The following is a 15013-nucleotide window of genomic DNA, read 5'->3' as shown; positions in this document are numbered from 1 at the left end:
GTAGCAAAGTTACTCTTGGCAGCAACGTTACTCACAGGCCTCTTATCCTTTCATCTCAGAGCTAAATGGGCTTCTTTCAGCCTGACGTGTGGCAGAGTTTGCTCTTCTGGCAACATACCTGTAGGTCAAGGGCGTAGCAAGGTTGGAGTGGGCCCAGAGACGAGATTTTAAAAAGCCCCCCCCCCCAAGTCCAGGGCCTCCACACACCCCAGGCCCCCAAGGATTTAAGTCTGATATTTCAAAATATGTATGCTGCCTAGAAATATATTTCACTGAAGACACACACACACACACACTTCACAATATATAGTGATATACATTGAGTACTATATATTTGTGCTACTTTTAATGCCCAGAACACACTAGAAACACTAATTATTAAAATGGGACCCTCGCTGCAAATTAGCAAAGGAGACTTTCAACCATGCAGGGTGAGCCTATGTCTGTTTTCTCAGAATTCTGAACCAATTCATTCAAGTTTGATTGCAGGAGGTTTTTCACAGGAGGCTTTGAAAGCCCTTTAACACACTTCTCCTCTGGAATGGAGGTGCTGCATTCACATGCTGGCCAGATTGACCCTGAAGTCCCTGCAAGTTACTGGGGAGCAGTTCACACATAAGAAAAATAAAATAAAAGAAAAGCACCACACATGCTTCACAGTTCTCACTCAGACCTTCTGGGTTGCAAAACAAGCCAGCAAATATTCCAAGCAGTTTTAAATTAAATATTCAGAGACGTCTCAGTCTCTCCCCGTCCACATCAAAGCCCTATGGCAAGCAGATCCCTATATCTGGGCGGGGGGGGGGTGACCACAAAAAGGAGTCCACCTTCTACCTGGCAAATGCTGGGCTGGGCAGAGGGTCTGCAGCAGAGAGCTGTGGGGGCCACTCTGCCTGCCTGCCTGCCTGCCTGCCTGCCTCCTTCTTTCCTTGCTTGGGGCCTCCCTTTAAGCCAACTCCAGTTCAGGCTTCACTGAGGCCTACACGGAGGCCTCCCTGGAAGCCCCGCCCACCCGCCCATCAGCTGAGAGGCGCCCGGGAGAAAAGGAGCTCTTGGCAGCTGGCCTGCTGCTTCGATGGCCCCCCAGGAGGACAAGCAGGAGAGAGGCAAGCAGGGCAACTGGCTGAGGGGCCTTGGGGCTGGGCAGGGGGCAATGGGGAGTCCTGTGAGGTATCCCTGGTTGGGCCCCCCGGCAACCGCCTCCCCTTGCCTAATGGTAGTTACGCCCCTGCTGTAGGTATCCAGTTCATCCTGTCACCAACCCCTTGCCAAGACAGAGAGGAAAATGCACCCTCTTGGAGGGGCCTGCTTGTCTATTCACGTTAGGAAGGGAAGAGATGACTGGTCTACCCAACCCAGGAATATCCATTGCCCATGAAAGAAGGGGAAGGGCTGACAAAGCAATGTCGATGACAGAGATCCCTCTCATTTTCCTTCCTGCTAGAACTCTGCAGAACTCCCCAGTTTGGGCCACCATGTGGCCAAACTTGGAATCTGCATAATGGATTGCAGGAGGGATGTCAGCCGAAACGCCAGGGAGGGAATCTACCGGCTCCTAGAGGTGCTCCTCCACCACAAAGGTAAGGAAGCTGGTGAGACCAACACTGCTTTCTAGATTATTATGTATTCTATAACAAATGCCTTAGTTTCAAATACCAGTAAATCAGATTATAGCCCCTGGTCTTTTGTCTTGGTCCATTTATATCCACTGATTTCAGCCGAGTCCTTCAATAAGGGTGTGTCCTCCACAAAGATGACTCTGCTAGTGAGTGACCAGCAGCTGATTCAGCTGGATTTCCTCATCTCCCCTTCTCCACTAGACCCCATCCTATGAGCAAACATGGAGACAATGAGTATACAGGCCCTCTCGTAAACCAGACTCGAACCTCTTATTTCTCAAGTCTGGCTTCGGACCACTGCTGCAGTGAGCCATGGCGGGGTTCAGGCAATTCCTCTTGGGGGGGAATCCGGAAAGACTCCCAGCCATTCTGTCAGAAACCCCCTATGTCATCAGGATGTATAACTATTTAGCCCCGATGTTTCCTTCTCAGGCCAGAGCAGCAGAGAAGCTGGGGAGCTGTGGAGCCGGAGATGGCAGGAGGAGGAAAGAATTCTGGCCTATCTGAACACCGCCAGAGTTGGGGAGGTAAGAAGATCCCTCTGTGTGGTTCCCTTGGGTGCCAGAATGGCCCATTGTCCCCCTCTTTGGGAGTGTGAGAATGGGCAGAGGCGTCCTTATCACTTTCTGCATTCAAGAAGCGCCAGAATCAGCATTAGGACATCTTGACACAGACCTCTCCAGAGACACAGTGGGCTAAATAACTGCAGTGCATGTTAGTTCATGGAAATGCGACTTTCAACCTGCTGTAGTGGCATGACACCTTGATAAGATAATGATGATTGCTTTGGTTTGGAATATCTACATCTATCAATGCACATGGTCCTTTACTGAGTAGCCTGAGCAGAAGAGCAGGTCCTTCCCCAAGCACCTTGCCATCTCAGTTCTGACTGTGGAGGAGATCAAAGAAGGAAGCAATGAAGAGGGAAAATAGGAGAAGCAGTTCTTATGAGCTGAATGCATGTGAATCAAGTTGCACATCTTTGGGCTTCAGGGGAATTAATTGAGGCTGATTCTTGATTTTAGGTTTTCAGGGAGATCTTTAATAAAGATCAGGAAAGATCCTTCCTGAGGACCACGCTTTGGGCCATTAATCATCCCCTCCACAGGGTTAAGGAGGCTGGACTGATCCTGCTGTACTCCCTCCTGGGCAAGGCCGATGCACTGATGGGGTATGAGGTGAGCTACTGGTTAAGCTGCATGGCAGTGGGGGTGGGGGGTGGCATGTAATCAAAAAGGGCCTCTGATTCTGGTGGGTTGGGCATTTTCCCCATCTCCCCAGGAGGAGGAAATCCGGAGGAAAATCTGGCGTCGTCTCCGCCAAATCAAAGAAAGCAAAGGGCTGCCTGAAGAAATTGAAGGTATCTTAAAAAACCAAGGTAATCTCTATTTCAAAAGAATTGGGGAGGGTAAAACCACATCCCTGGAGTCACAGTGCAGGTAGAAGTCCTTTCCCCCACCCAAAGCCATCCCCTGTACCATAGCTGGTCTCAGGCGTTAAAGGTCCCAAACATATTGCTGTAATGTGTGTGACCTGGACTTCCCAAGGGGTCATGACTTGATTAGTCAGGAAACCTTATGCAAGTTCTTGCATTAAGTCAATCCTTTTCAGGCCACATGCACATGTGCAGTGCATCCTGGGAAGATGGAACCTTTGGGAGAGAAATTCCTATAGTTCCTTGCTTTTTCAGGTGCTACAGGCTCAAGGCAACATCCAAGGACCTCAAATCTAAATCTAGTAGTCCTATTATGAATGTCACCCTCCCAGCCACCCTCTCCTCCTGCTGCCAGGACCCAGAAATTCAATGTGGACCTAATGCAGAATTCCGGCGAAATTTCTGAATGTGGATGCTTATCTAGAAAATGAATCCACTAACGTGGGATTATTTTCAGAGCCAGTTTTGAGCGGCCCACCTAACTTCCATGGCACTTAATACAAGCTACGCCTATGACTTGCTTTCTAGCTGCATCTTTTATATGCCGTGGCCTCAAATGATTACTACCACAGTATTATTCTAGAAAAAATACCAGCCATGACATAGGTCCAACAGGGTTCTTTCTGTGAAAGAACCCACTGCTTTGGAAGCAGACGGTACTATTTGCTTTGAGAGCCTGAATGCTAACACCAGCTCCACATACAACTCCTCCACTTAGTACATTAGGAGTTCTACAGTGATTCCCATCCCTAACACTTTCCTTAGTCAAATAGTGCTGGCATCATTCTATTTTTCCTTCTCTTCTCTCCCATTCAGGTGACTTACTGATGGACCTTGGCAGTGCCGCTAAGCCGACTACCCTCCCATGACACCTTTCCTTCCTTTCCATATAAAACACTCAAGTATAAACATATCAAGAGAAAAATCATATAACATTTTAATTAAATGTATTATGTATTATCATAAATGTATGTATCATATGTATCATATCATAAATGTATTAATCATGATCAAAATTCCTCAGAGGGATCAGGAAACTGAAATAACACCTTTTAAAATGTGGATACCCTCAACGATTACAACATCAATAGGACATCAGCCATATCAAGAGATTCTCTACAGAGGCAAAACAAATATGCAAAAAGAAGAGAGGGTCCCATTTTGGTAGACTTTCATCCTGCCTCACCAAACTATCACCAGGCAATAAAAAGACAGCCACCACCCTGAGAGCTTTTCCCAGAAGTTCAGAATTTGCTTACAGCAATAGCTGTCAGAACATCCACGTGTTGCTTTCCATCAACCACCTAATCTATACAGACGATTACTGAGAGCTGTCCTAAAATCACTGATCAGCAATCCTGGATCACACCACTGTCAATCCAGCCGCTGCATTACTTTCACTTTTCTAAAGAATACCATCACTTTTAGCAGTACCACTACCAAGAAAACCTATTACATCTGGGGGAAACTCATCTGTACTTCCACCTGTCATATATATTAAAGAGCGCAGATGTCCATATTGCCATATGCGCTATGTAGGCAAAACATCCTCAGACTTGAAGCCATCTTTCAGGAAGCACAAATCTGCCATCTTAACAAAGAACAACCTATGGGCAGATACTTCAACTCAGCCAACCATCATCTCAATGATATGGAGATCTAAGAGCGCCTTTCATCCAACTGCAACATCTGGCCATCATTCTTTTCTTGTCACTTGCCCTTGGACTCTGCTAACATGGCATTCTTCACTGCCATCTTATGAACTGTATGTGCTCACACACATCATGACGAACGCTAATGGAAGCCACCATGGGACATCCACACCTACAGCTTCTCTTGCTGCATCATTTCGCCTTTGTTCTAGCCACACAGGAGTCTTTTTGCCAGGAAGTACTGCAGGTATAGGCAATATAAGTAATTCAAGCACCCAGAAAGAAAGAAGAGAATAATTGATTAGAAATACATTTTAAAATGTCGCATAATAAAGAAATACGCAAACCCACTGAAATAAAACCTTCAAAGAGTATCCACATAAGAAATCCAACACTTAATGATCCGCATATAAAAAAAGATCAATAAAATCAATACATGTAAATTTCCCCACTCCGATTTATTTATTCAGAAGCTTTCAGAATCCTGAGTCTAACAGAAAGAGATGATATTTTTTAAAAAAATTCTCAATTCTCCATTAGTGGAGCTAAACTAATAAACGGGGGTGGGGGGACTAAACATCTAAGAAAATGTTAGAAAAATTCAAAGTCTTTTCAGAACCATAATTCTAATAAGAAAAGATCAAGAAAAAGAAAAGCTCCTGCCTGCAGACTTCCCCAATGAAAGCTGTAAATTTCGTCTCCATAGGTTCAATGCTGGTAGTGAAAGCTCTAAAGTGAGAATGTAGTTATCTGGTCATAAAACCCTTCATAATGCAAACCAAATAAAGCAGGAGGATCCCTCAAGCAGAACTTAAGCTGATTAACATAAATGCAGAACTCTGTGCCAAAACTATGAAGCAAGAGCTTAAGCAGATCACATTAATCACTTCCTACTGGCTCTCTTCTCAATACACAATACAGCATAGTTGCCTCCTAAAAAGTCCATGGGAGGTTCAAAAATGATGGAAACACAGAGACTGAGGAACAAAAATGCAAGGAATCCTGTTAGTACTTACAAGCTCAAAAGGTATTCTCAATTGTGGGAGTGTCATTAAAAACAAAAGGGATAGCGACAAAAATAGATCTAAAGTCTAATGAAAAAGATTTTTAAAAACGATTTTGAACTTCCCATTCGACTGTCCAGATAATCCAAGGGCTTAGGAAAGAAGAAAGTTAATTATTAGAGAGGAAGAAACTGACCATGCGAAGACATGAAGTATGGATATTTTAAACCCAGAGCCAAGACAAAATTCCCAACCCATGCACACCAAATACGAGACGTTTTGGCAAATGTTCATGACTGGCATCTAGAACCTATTATATTAAAAAGAGATGAACAACAGGGAGGAATTTGAGAGAAGGGAAAAAGTTAATTTAAAGAGAAGAGGAGATCTTATGAAATACTAAAATGAAATTCCTCAATGAAAAATCAAACAAAAAAATAACTGCATCTGGAACTCTCAATCTTCTGAAAACCAAATACATCTTCAGTGCCATAATCTCATGCAATGCCATCCAATCAAACTTCAGTTTTAACCCATGATTTGAAAAAATAGAGAAAAAACAATACCCTTTAGTATAAAGATTTTCCTCTTCACAAGAATTTTTGATAACAGCTGTTAAATTAACAGGGAATCCATAAAACCTGTTCTTCATATTGGAAAAGACTAATTACATGTACAGGACAAAAATATAACAGTAATTATAATTATAGATGAAACGTATAAATGTATAAACTAATTTCCCCTAGTCTCTATAATACTTTTGGAAACTACAATAACAGGGAATCCAATGGGGGAAAATTAATCAGCTTTCAGTAAAATCTATCTCTTATAAGTAAGTTCAACCTAATAGCTTCAACAGATAAATTCACCTATATGCCTTTAAACACAGATTTCCCTATTCACCAATACCATACATTTGCTATTTCTTCAGAGGGAATAAACTGAATATGTTCATATTAAATAAGCATATAATAATAGCTAAAATAACAAACTAAACATATTAGTATAAATTGTGATAACCTAAATGTATACATTTTTATCTTGAAATAAACCAATAGGAATTTAAAATCTTATTAATATTAAAAAAGGATAATAAAAGTAATGGATTTAAAGGGGGGGGAGGAAAGAAAAACATATTATTTAATTCTCAGGTATCATTTACTTCCCACATCAAAGCAATATAGTAAAGAGTCCCAGAGGAATTCAGATCGAATAAGTAGATACTATTAAGAGTCTTTCCTAGTCCTTCAAGGGGTTAACTTGAAAGTCTTCAAAACATTCCAGGTAGAAAGATAAGAGGAAACTCTGCTGGGAGACTAAACACTGCCGGAACTAGCTCCATACGAAAGAAAGCTTGTGCATGGGGAAATGTGTTATCAGGTTAGGTGTAGTAAATATAAAAAGCCTTAGGTCTTCTATTTGTGATCCTTCCAATTTCAAATGTTGACTTTCAGGCCAGACTTCTGAATAGGATTTACAATGCTGGGTAATATTTATACTCCATCAGTGGTGGTAGAAGGTATTCATCCAATTAGTCAACAGCAGAAAATAAAGAGAGTCCCCAAGTCCCTAAGGATGCCGAAACGTTCAAAGTTTCTTCTTTTCCCCTGTTTTTCCATCACCATAATCCATACTATAATGAAAAGGAGGCATCAAAAGCTCAGAAATTAAGAATCCCCTTTCCATTTGTCTCTACAGTCCCAACTTCAATAATGTTGCTAAAAGTTCCAGGCAGCAAGCAAGAGACATAAACATAATTGTACCACAAGAGAGCTTCTGTATTCAAACTTCCATATACATACTGTATTCAAACCATTAAAAAGTAAAAAACCCTCATTCATGTATCTGTTCCATCCTAACTTCAATAACGCTTCTAAACGTTCGAAACAGAGAGTGCCACACAAAGAGCAAAGAACTTAATTACCAGCCATAAAACACTTTTATCAGTGCCAGAATTCCAGTGCTGCGATGATGACGACGACGACGATGATGATGATGAATTCGATTTCTACACCGCACTTCCAAAAATGGCTCAGGGCGTTTTACAAAGAGAAACAACAAACAAATAAGATACCTCCCTGTCCCCAAAGGGCTCACATTCCCAAAAGAAACATAAGACACACACCAGCAATAGTCACTGCAAGTACCGTGCTGGGGTTTGGATAGGGCCAGTTACTCTCCCCCTGCTAAATAAAGAGAATCACCATGGTAAAAAGTGCCTCTTTGCCAAGTTAGCAGGGAGATAATTAGTAACTAGAGCATCAAACGCTTTGCAAAACCACTCGCAGGAATTCTTCAAGGTAAAACTAAAAACAGATTCAAATAAGAGGCTGGGTTGTGCAAAACAGTAAGCAGTAGAATCACACATTGGTCATGTAAGACTTCATTCCTCACCCAGCCAACCCTCTTCTTAATGCCGTTTACATAATTCCCTCTGGAAAAGTCAGTAGGAGGCTCAAAAGTAATAAAGACAAAAAAAGGGGAGGCCAGAAGAAGTAAAAAGAAATGCCAAAGATCTTGCAAGCTCAAAAGCCATGGTCATCTCAGAGATTTGATAGGAAAGAAAAAAGCCGTTCTTCAGAAGGCATGTTGTTAAGCCTGTCTCCGTTCAGCCTGATGCTTAATGCAGAAAGGTCTCTGCTGAGGGTTCATCCAGGGTCCTCCAGGCTTTTTCAAGCCTGGAATCTCCACGGATCCCCCCCCGGGGGGGGGATGCACCCTGCATGCATTCTGATCTTTATGTAGCCGATGAAAGATAATTAGACCAAATGGGAGCGGAAAGCCCTGGCAGCCAAATTGTCAGATACTTCCCAGAAGAACGCCATCTTGCTTCTCTGTCCATTCCTCAAACCTATTGGGGGATCTCCAATCTCTATTTGTATTAAAATCGGGTAGCTGAACTATCGATGCTACTATCCCTCAATATAGATCTAATTTGAAACCATACTAGCCATGGTATTTGAGATCCTGTTTCTTGTTCAATCTCAACCTTCTTGAATAACCTCTTATTTCTATGGACGTCTTTTATTCTATAAAAATTCTTTCCCTTCAACATCTTCAAATAAGCCAATCCATATTGATCTTCCCCACTATCCAGATATGTTAATAAAGGTGTTAGTGGAGAAATATCTTTCTTATAGAATTAAATAGATTTCTCCTAGGAATGAATCCAGATTGATCGATATGAACAATTTTATAACTAATTAATTTAAGTCAATTTGCCAATAATTTAGTATACTGTATAATTTATAATCAACATTAAGTAGCAAAATTGGTCTATAAGAGCTGACTTCCTGTAAATCTCTACCTATTTGAGGAATTAATGTTATTTTTTGAGTCATACCACGAGGGTGGGAAACATGCTCCCTGACTCAGAGCATTCATTAAAATTACAAACTTTGGTATAATAATTTCTTTACATTGGCTAAAAAATTCCCCTATCAAACCATCCGGTCCTGGAGATTTGTGATTCTGAATGGTTAAAAACACTTCTGCCTCAGTAAATGGTGCATCCAAAATCTTAATATCCTCTGGAGTTAGTTGTGGGGTACTAATCTTATCTAAGTAGTTAAGAATTTTCCCTTGTGTTGGGTTATGAGAATTATATAATTGTTCAAAGAATGTAACAAACTGATCACTGATATCTTTAGTGTTAGTGATGGTTCGACCTTTATCATCCTTTATTACTTTTATAAGCCTCTTCTCCTTAACTTTCTTTAATAACGATCTTGTTAATAACTATCTTGCTAACGATCTTGTATTTCTATCACCATATTCATAATAACTTTGTTTTACATAACAGGTTGAGTATGAAATTTTTGTTGTTTCCAAAACCACTAGCTCCTTCCTTTTCTTCCATATTTGCTGAAAGGTATTAACAGACCCTGTTCTATGAAATATTGCCAATAAGTGTTTAAACTCCAACTCTAGTTTATCACTCATTTGTGTTGATTCTTTTTTAATCCTGCTCATCTGATTAATTCACTCCCCTCTAATAACAGCTTTCATCACATCCCATTTCATTACTAATGATGTTTGCTCCTTATCATTTTCATTTAAAAAAAAAAAAATCTTAATGTTTGGGCCAATTGTTGCTTTGCCATTTGTCCACAAGTAATCTAGCTTTAAAACGCCAAACCGGAGAGAATAAAATTTTCTCCTCTAATTAGATACTGCTTTAATTGTGTTTTAATTATGTTTTAATAATTTTAACTTTTTAGTTTTAATTTTTGAAATATGTTAATCTTTTATTGGCTGCTTTTATTGTTTGTAAACCGCCCAGAGAACTTGCGTTTTGGGAGGTATAGACATGTATCAAATAAACAAATAAATGGAATTTAAAGATCACTGGGGCATGATCCGAAACAAGAATGGGTCCAATTTCTCCCTTATGAAATTTTATGAAATGAAATTGAGTTAACAAAGTATTAGATGCCCATATATAACCCAACCTAGAATAAGATTGGTGTCTTCCTGGAAAAAAGGTCAAACTTTTGCAGAGGGATTAAGCATTTGCCAAGAATCTATAAGCTCATATTTATGCATCAATCTTTGAAAGTTCAACGATAGTGAGGCTTGTTTCTTATAGTGTAAAGATCTTGATTTATTCTCGTTAGATGACTTAGTGGCATCAATATTAAAGTCCCCCCAGGCCGCAACACTATATTAGTACCAGCAAACCTTTTCATTTTCCTCATTGTTTTCTGAAGGAAGTAAATATGTCTCTGATTTGTAGCATAGATAGCGGCTGAAGTAATATCCTTATTGTGCAACTTCTCCTTAATAAAAATAAATCTTCCATCCTTATCTTTCAAAAAAATTTCAACAACAAGATCAATGTCAGCTTTAAATCAAATACCAACCCCTCTTGCTTTGTTTGGAAAACTGTTTTCCAAAATATTTATCTGCAGTATCCTCTATCTTATAAGTCTCTTGTAAAAAGACCACAGCTGGGTTAAAGGATTTAATATAGATATCCTGGCCCTTTTAATTGCATCCCCCAAACCTCTCACGTTCAAGGAAAAAACCATACAGTAATCACTCATTTTTAATTCTTAGTTCTTGCTGACAATCTATAGAATTATTTCTCTAAGCCAGAATGCATGGGGATGCGTAGGGATGCATGGGGATACCTGGTGGAATGTTCCAGCCTGAAGAGGAGGGTGGCCTGTGGGGAGGAGGACCACCGGTGGGCAAAGCCCCGCCAGCCTGAAGAGGAGGGTGGCCTGTGGGGAGGAGGACCACCGGTGGGCAAAGCCCCGCCAGCCTGAAGAGGAGGGTGGCCTGTGGGGAGGAGGACCACCGGTGGGCAAAGCCCCGCCAGCCTGAAGAGGAGGGTGGCTGGCGGCCCAAGGCCGCCATGAGGAGGAGGCAGCAGCCGAACAGCTAGCCCCGCCTTGCCTGGCCCGGCTGCTGAGGTCAGGAGGAGGTAGTGGCGTGCCCTAGCCTGGCTGCCAGGAGGAAGAGGGAGAAAGTGGAGGGGGACCAGAAGCAGGCAGAGAGGGAAACAGCCAGTCGGCTGGCTGGCCAGCCAGAAAGCTAGCCATGACAGCATCGGGGGGGTGGGGGACACGGCTGGGCCCAACTAGCGCACAGATGCTCTGTGTGGTGTCAGCTAGAAATGATTTAATTTCCAAATTCCAGATAGTTCCAATCCTCTCAAATCACCCATTTCTATCTTAGTATATCCATCTATAGAATGCAACATAATGTATTTAACTGTTCCTTTTTAAAATATGCTTCCCCCTTCCCTGAAAACCCTCCCCTCCAACTGCCTCCTCTCCCTGTCACCCCTTTCCCCCCTCCCTTCCCTCCCTGGTGCACTCAGACCAAAAGCAAATATTGTTGCAGAGAAGTTAAATTCTCTAACTTTTTGTGGGGGGGGGGAGGAGCATCAGCTCACCCTCTCTCCATTCCAGCCCAATATTCCTTATAACCAAATGATTATTTAACTAATTACTTATATTCACCCGGCCCAGCTAACCACCTTAGCATTCTCCTCCCTGCTTCCTAATTTCTCTTTTAAAATTCACGTACTATAGTAATTTATCAAATCTTCCAGCTGCTTCTCGTAGGTTCCATATTTCACAGTTCTAAGGTCAAATGGCCTAGTTTCAAAGGAGAGAGTTTTTTAAAAAAAAAAATCTTGGCAGAGATGCATATCTTAAACAAATTCTTCTGTTTCCCAGTTAACTCAAGGCTAAGTTGCATAGTTCTCTGTGAGACGTTTTAGCCCAGCTACTTCTTTTTGCATTTCTTCCAGAGATGTAATAACTTGCTTCCCTTCAGGTTTGAAGATAATTATTTTAAAGGGAAACCCCCATTGGTATCAAATCCCTTTTGAAAAGAGAATCTCAGTTAAAGGCTCAAATTCTTCACGCCACTGCAATGTTGCTGTATTGATATCTTGAAAAAATACTACTTTCTCATTATTCCAGATTACCCCTTTTTGATGCTCTTTATAAAGCACTCTGTCCTTCAAGCCAAAATTAACTAATCTCACCAGGACGTCTCTCGGTTTCTGTGTTGAAATCTTATATGATATCCTATGACCTCCTTCCAGATCTCTTTCTACAGTTTGCAAGTCTGAAGACAACTCGTTCATTTTAGTGATAACATAAATAAGCTCATTAAATCCACATTTGGCAACATCACACTAATGCCCCCAATTTTTAAATTATTTCTTCTATCGCGATCATGGATAGTCGCCATAGTCTCTCTTACTTCCTCCACTTTTTTCTGAGTAGCAGATAATTCTAGGGCATTCTTAATCGCCAGATCAAAGACATTACTAGCTGTTTGTCCAATATCAGAGATTTGCAGTGAAAGGTCCTTAAATTGCTTATTAATTTGATCAGTTATACTTGCCAAATCTTGACGGACCGTTGTAAACGTGTGAATCCATTCCACTTGTAGTTCTTTATTAAGCTACATTATCAAATGTTCAATTATTTGTAATTCCAAGGTTTGTCCGGAGGTATCCCAAGGCTTTTCTTGTTTTTGTAACTCAGTTGAGCTTCTTCCTGGATCTCTTCGTCATCCACACATCCATTATGGGTGTGGGGGGGGGGGGAATACCAGCTGGCTTCAAATCATCCAGGAAGGCTCTAATTCCTTTCCCTTTCCACTTCAACACTTTCTTGGACATTTCCCCTCCAATATCACTTCAAATTAACAAATGTAGCTGCCAAACTCTCAAGGCTAGGTCTGGTAGAAGGGCTGAGATGTAGAGAGCGATTGAGCTAACACACCATCCTGTCTGTGGCTTGCGCCACCCTCCCTATGACAATTTCATTCATAAACCAGCCATTTCAGTGAAATACAATGACATTAAACTGAAATATCTCTTGGAAGAATGTTGGATAGGGCATTTGGCATCTATAGAAGCTATTGTCTGAAGTTACAAAGGAACTATTTTATTTATTGTTAAATTTATATACAGCCTTTCATTAACAATCCCAAGGCAGTTTACAGCAAAATTTAAAAACAAGATTATAAAAAGGCAATCCCAAGGCAGTTTACAGCAAAGTTTAAAAACAAGATTATAAAAAGGACACTATTAAAATATTAAGCTAAAAATATAAAACAAATCTGATTAAAAATTTAAAATGAAAGCATAAAAGCAATACAGAGCAAACGGAGCAGCAGCAGAGAGAATCAAATAAAAGCCTGGGTAAAAAGCCACGATTTAACATGCTTTCTAAAAACTGTGATGGAGACCTAGGAGTGAATAGCTACTAGTACAACTTTTCAAATTCATTGATAGCGACCCTGAATGTGATGCAACCATCAGCACTGAAGCCAAAGGACTACTTCTAAAAAATTACCCACCCATTTTCTGGCACACTTCTTGACACACACACAGGGGCGTAGCAAGGTTGGAGTGGGCCCAGAGATGAGATTTTAAAATGGGGCCCCCCCACTCTAAGTCCAGGGCCTCCGCACACCCCAGGCCCCCAAGGATTTAAGTCTGATATTCCAAAATAAGTATGCTGCCTGGAAATACATTTCACTGAATACACACACGCACACTTCACAATATATAGTGATATACATTGAGCACTATACATTTGTTTTACTTTTAATGCCTAGAACACACTAGAAGCACTAATGATTAAAATGGGCCCCTTGCTGCAGATTAGCAAAGGAGACTTTCAACCATGCAGGGTGAGCCTATGTCTGTTTTCTCAGAATTCTGAACCAATTCAGTCAAGTTTGATTCCAGGAGGTTTTTCACAGGAGGCTTTGAAAGCCCTTTAACACACATCTCCTCTGGAATGGAGGTGCTGCATTCCCATGTTGGCCAGATTGACCCTGAAGTCCCTGCAAGTTATTGGGGAGCAGTTCACACACAAGAAAAATAAAATAAAATAAAAGCACAAGACATGCTTTACAGTTTTCACTCAGACCTTCTGGGTTGCAAAACAACTTGAACATAAGTGCATTTATAAATGAATGAATAAAATAAATAGAATACTGTTTCTTCCACAAGTTTTTGTAATTTTCTGCCATGAAACAAGCCACTTATAGGACTTTTTAAATAGTTTTTTTTAAGCCAGCAAATTTTCCAAGCTGTTTAAAAAGAAATATTCAGAGACTTCTCAGTCCCTCCCCCCCATATCCAAGCCCTATGGCAAGCAGATGCCTATATATGGGGGGCGGGGGGCGGGGAAGGTAAGCACAAAAAGGAGTTCACACTCTACCTGGCAGCAAGGGCTCTTCTGCTGCAGAGAACAGTGGTGGCCACTCTGGCTGCCTCCTCCTTCCTGGCTGGCTTGGGCCCTACTGGAGTTCAGGCTTCACAGAGGCCTACACAGAGGCCTCCCTGGAAGCCCCGCCCACCCGCCCATCAGCTGAGAGGCGCCCAGGAGAAAAGGAGCTCTTTGCAGCCTGTCTGCTGCCTGCATTGCCGGCCAGGAGAACAAGCTGGAGAGACGGCGAAGAGGGCAAGTGGCTGAGGGGCCTTGGGGCTGGGCAGGGGGCAATGGGGAGTCACGTGAGGTGCCTCTGGGGGGCCCCTTCAGGCAGTGGGGCCACCAGACAACTGTCTCCCCTTGCCCGATCATTGTTACTCGCCTGCACACACACACACCCCGCCCGCCCACCCCACACACAAATGTCAAAATTGATACATCCAGCTAATGCTATTCTGGAGTTGTTTTCAATAGATATTTCTATTTCCCATGCCCTTGATGTCATCCTGGCAGTTTCACAAGAAATTGCATCACTGCAAAATGATGACACTCAAAATAATGATTTTCAACTGAACACTATAGAACACCAACCAAACCATTCAAATGAAAT

At 41.6% G+C, this 15013-nt stretch overlaps 1 protein-coding gene across 5 annotated transcripts in view; it reads right to left on the bottom strand.

The window, feature by feature from the left end:
* LOC128339300 (RNA-binding protein 12-like) overlaps window positions 1-14520 on the bottom strand; it is a 59711-nt gene extending 45191 nt beyond the window's left edge. For 2 of the 5 annotated variants that reach the window (XR_008312965.1, XM_053282972.1), the window contains exon 1: window positions 14413-14520. The gene's annotated coding sequence lies outside the window, so the exon portion shown is untranslated. Of the gene's footprint in view, window positions 1-35; window positions 119-14412 lie in introns of all 5 variants that reach the window. The other 3 variants (XR_008312966.1, XM_053282973.1, XM_053282971.1) reach the window with 3 other exon arrangements.
* Window positions 14521-15013: the final 493 nt, after the last annotated feature.

The sequence above is a fragment of the Hemicordylus capensis genome, chromosome 1 (genome assembly GCF_027244095.1).
Source record: "Hemicordylus capensis ecotype Gifberg chromosome 1, rHemCap1.1.pri, whole genome shotgun sequence".
NCBI classification, from domain to species: domain Eukaryota; kingdom Metazoa; phylum Chordata; class Lepidosauria; order Squamata; family Cordylidae; genus Hemicordylus; species Hemicordylus capensis.
This window is presented reverse-complemented; position numbering and strand designations above follow the sequence as displayed.